The 4,804-nt window shown below is 46.0% G+C and overlaps 1 long non-coding RNA gene across 1 annotated transcript; it reads left to right on the plus strand.

The window, feature by feature from the left end:
* The first annotated feature begins 2,634 nt into the window (after positions 1 to 2,634).
* Positions 2,635 to 4,112, plus strand: LOC141176218 (uncharacterized). Its single transcript, XR_012253104.1, has 6 exons — positions 2,635 to 2,744; positions 2,836 to 3,204; positions 3,286 to 3,421; positions 3,501 to 3,662; positions 3,733 to 3,828; positions 3,909 to 4,112. It is a non-coding gene; the product is annotated as an uncharacterized lncRNA (long non-coding RNA).
* Positions 4,113 to 4,804: the final 692 nt, after the last annotated feature.

The following is a 4,804-nucleotide window of genomic DNA, read 5'->3' on the forward strand; positions in this document are numbered from 1 at the left end:
TGGGGGGCACAGCCTGCATGGGGCATTATGTGGGAGGGACATTCTGCATGGGGAATTATATGGGGTGTGACATCCTGCATGGGCCATTATGTGGGAGGGGGGCATCCTGCATGGGGTATTATGTGGGGGGGGCACAGCCTGCATGGGGCATTATGTGGGGGTCACAGCCTGCATGGGGCATTATGTGGGGGTCACAGCCTGCATGGGGCATTATGTGGGGGTCACAGCCTGCATGGAGCATTATGTGGGGGGGTGCACAGCCTGCATGGGGCATTATGTGGGGGGCACAGCCTGCATGGGGCATTATGTGTGGGGTCACAGCCTGCATGGGGCATTATATGGGGGCACAGCCTGCGTGGAGCATTTTATGGGGTCCATTATTCTATATGGAGCAATATATGGAGCTCATAATATGGTATAGAGGACTATGTGGTGCCATTATACTGTGTGGAGGACATTACTGTCCGGTCTGCACTGTGAGCTGTGAGGATTCGCCGCTTTCTGAGTTATTGTGGAATTTACAATAGATATCGCTCATGTAATGTAAGAAGAGAAATCTTCGGGCTTGTACTATATATATATATATATATATATATATATATATATATATATATATATATATATATATATATATATACATATATATTTATCTGTACATCATGAATCGTGGTATGTGTTAAAGGGGCCACTGAGACTCTTTCGCCCAGGGCCCACGAAATCCTGGAGCCACCCTGCAACGGTCATCATACATTACTATAACATTCTGGATAATGTGGGAGATCACACAGAGGAGGACTTACAGGTAATCTGTCACCAGGTGTTTGCTATGTATTCTGAAAGCACCATGATGTAGGGGCAGAGACCCTGATTCCAGTGATGTGTTACTTACTAGGCTGTGTGTGGCTGTTTCAATAAAATCAGTAGATTATCACTAGAAGACTATCTGTCTAGCCAGGTAGTCCTATTGCTCTGTACCCCTGCCTCCACCACTGATTAGCAGCTTTCTGCCTATGCACAGTGTACACAGAAAGCTGCCAATCAATGGTGTGGGCGGGGTTATACAAGACTCAGCATTCAGAGCTCTGCAGCAGAAAAAAATAGTGATTTTATCACAACTGCTCCACTGAGTAAAGTAATCAACCCATGGAATCAGGGTCTCTGTCCCTGCATCATGCTTCTCTCAGACCAAATAGCATAAACCTGGTGACAGATTCCCTGTAATTCAAATGTAATTAACACCATAGGGTCATCTACACTTAGAATAGAGACGTCCCATGGTTGTATGGGGGATAATACTGGACGAGTCATTCACACCCCATGATCTGATGACACACACGCATCCCCCTCTATGATACTTACGGATTCTTGGATCTCCGGGATCTCACTAATTCCATTGTTAGGATTCGACAGCTCAGTTGTTTCTAAAATAATGATGAAGAAATGAAATATATTAGAGGATATTATTCCTACATAGATAATACAGCAATATAACGGAGAAATGACAAGATGTCTGTAAATGGGATTAATACTCGTTATATGGGGATTCTAAATATGAGAATATACGGGGAATCCATAGATAAATGTAATGTAAATGATGGAGGAACCCCTTCATAAATAACAAAAGACTGACCATCACTTCCGAAAAGAAAATGGGTGTGAACAGGTGCATACTAAGAGTAGCCATCCAAATACATAACTAACAAAGTTTCACTCTGTAACGCTATAGCATGTAAACATGAAATAAATGAAATTTGAATTGCATTACTGCTGTAGAAAATAGGATAAAAGGAAGATACTTAGCGCATAATTTGGCCAATTTATGCATGGCCAGCAGCCACGGCAAGGCGATGTTCTTTTTCTGGGTGCATGCCAAGTAGCCACGGCAAGGTGACCTTTTTTTGCTGGGTGCATGCCCAGCAGTCACGGCAAGACGACCTTCTTTTGCTGGGTGCATGCCCAGCGGTCACGACAAGGCGACCTTCTTTTGCTGGGTGCATGCCCAGCAGTCACGACAAGGCGACCTTCTTTTGCTGGGTGCATGCCTAGCAGCCACGGCAAGGCGACCTTCTTTTGCTCGGTGCATGCCCAGCAGTCACGGCAAGGCGAACTTTTTTGCTGAGAACCTATCTCCACCCATCAGCCCGGGGTGGTTTTAATTACAACAGGATCCTACCTACCCATATAAATGTAGGCTTCAGCCTAGGAGAGGATTCACATTAGGAGAGGATTCCAACAAAAAGATCGCCTTGTCATTGGCTGCTGGGCATTCATGAATTGGCCAAATTATGTGCTCAGTATCTTAGTTTTTTCCCATTTTCTAGAGCAGTAATGCAATTTAAATTTAATTTATTTCATGTTACTTGCTATAGCACTGCAGAATGGACCCTCCATCACATGAATGAGGAACCCCCCACCCACGCTGCACATATGAGTGATGGTAAGAGAGCTGAAACATAGAAGAGATTTGACAGCCGTCAGCTGTCGAAACGCGTTGGAATTGACTGACCCAGCAGAGAAGGCGCCCACAGGCATCCGTCCTCAATACACGCTGCACACCACGTGTCAGCTCGTCTCTCTGCCTCTCGCGCGCTTCCAATAGAACGCGCCCCCTCACCTTCTCCGCCCCTCCTCTCCTCTCCTGCTCCACTTACCCGGAAGCCCGCGAGTAGCGGCGGTCACCGGCCGGGACCCCGCTCTCGCCCCGGGCCCCACAACTCCTTGACATCTCCGCAGGACTACGGACCGTAAGTACTCTGGGCCACGGCCCCCACCGCTTATGACACACGCCACCACAAGGACCAAAACCACACATACTCACCTCTTTATTACCGACAGGATTCCAGGAACGCGGCCTGCCTGACTCCACACGAGTAGGGACCGTGCCTGAAAACCGGACTCCACAACCATAGACCTTGCCCGGATATCTACTACACAGCCTGCCACCAAAGCCTTCCACCTACTTGAATATACTTATCCAGACCAGGCCTCCTGCCACATTTGCAGCCGGTCCCCTGCTGCACCTCAGCGTCCAGGGACAAGACCCACTGCTACTTAGCCAGTAAATTACTCAGCCAGAGCCTCCTGCTGCACCTACCACTAGGCTGAACCCTCTTGCAGAACCTCCTGAACACCTTCCCTTGATTTAGGCCTTCAGCCACAGATAAAGAAGGTGACTGACCATTTCACACCTGGACCCTAAACAAGGTAATCAACCGGGCTTACTTATATTGTGGCTTATTGTTTGTATACCTCAGCTCCTAACTCTCCCTCCCCATCTATATACAGGACATCAATTATCCTTGAGTGCCACAACGCCCCCTATCACCCAGCAACCAGTAGCCTCCTACTACATCTCTGCTCAGAGACAGATACAATCCAGAGCCTCCTGTTGCACCCCTGGATTACTGATAATCACGCACAGGTAAACATCTAGGTTTACCACACTGTGGACTATTCCTGTATTCCTCAGTTCCTAACCCTTCCTCCATATCTATATACAGGACATTGAGTATCCTCAAGCGTTACTACGCCTACTGGCAATCAAAAAGCCCCCCTGTCACATCTCTGCAACAAAGTGAGATACAATCCAGAGCCTCCTGCTGCACCCCCCACTGAGGGAGTGCTAACAAGCAATCTCCAAAAGCAGAACAGCTCCTCCGTGGGTAAGTCGCTAACCCCACTATCTACCTACCCAGAGCTAACAGCACTAACCCCATATCATTAAATCTCCAGGAGCATAACAAAGCGTTCAGGACCACGCCCCACTCTAAGAATCCTGACGGACCACAGCCCTAGTGCACACCTGCACTTTACCCACTCTGATACCTGGTGAGTAACAGATCCACAGCCAGCTAAGCATATTCATTACTAGAGAACAATAGCCCTAACCAAACTCCTCTTCTTTCCAGGTACCAAGCCACCACAGGCATTTTACCACACCAGATTAACCGCTGGATTTTACTATTTATTACACCTTGTATACCATTAGTTCTTTTACCCCAATCGAAATATTGTTGTCTACACTCGTCTTTTAAATCCTGTATTAAATCCTGTATTTTATTAAGTTTTTATTGCTAGCATCCAAACAAATAAATCTTATTTTTATAAAATAATAGTACTCTTCTCCTGATCTCTTTTTCACTACCGATAGCGCGATTTTTACTATAGAACAGTTATTTTATTGTAGTGTATCTACTACGGACATTAGTGGTTCCCTGTCCACAATTATCGCTGCCATTGGTAGTAGTTAGCCTGATAAGCGCCTTTTACACATATAATACCTTACTAGATTTGCAAATTAGCCTGGAAGTGCACTGGGGGCGTGTCACTGCACTTGGATTTCTTCTTTCTCGCCCCCAGCGCACTTCCATTGTGATTTGTATATGGTGTCTACTTTACATTTCTCCTGACTGGCACATTGGATTTCTACAAACAATTATTATTAGGGGACAATGGCCTATACCGTCACACCACTACTTCTATATGTAACAATGTGCTGCCAGGTTCCCATTACACAGAGTAGAGAGTAAATCTAACATTATCCTCCGTCCTCTGTAATATCTGGACATTCCTTGTAGAAGGTCGGGTGATCGCTCACCTGTAATCAGATCGCTGTTCAGCTCCGGCTGACTCCTATTAGGGTCAGGGATTTTCAGGGTCACATTTTGCCCATATTTGGCGTCGCCTCCTGTTGTTTCCTGATAGATATAATATATATAATTAATATGTGGAAGATTTCACTAAATCACCAAATACATAAATCATGAAGGACTAAACCAACATTTACAGATGCACCAATTGTAAC

The sequence above is a fragment of the Phyllobates terribilis genome, unplaced genomic scaffold (assembly GCF_046119375.1).
Source record: "Phyllobates terribilis strain yellow unplaced genomic scaffold, ASM4611937v1 Scaffold_17__1_contigs__length_24005725, whole genome shotgun sequence".
In the NCBI taxonomy this organism is placed as follows: domain Eukaryota; kingdom Metazoa; phylum Chordata; class Amphibia; order Anura; family Dendrobatidae; genus Phyllobates; species Phyllobates terribilis.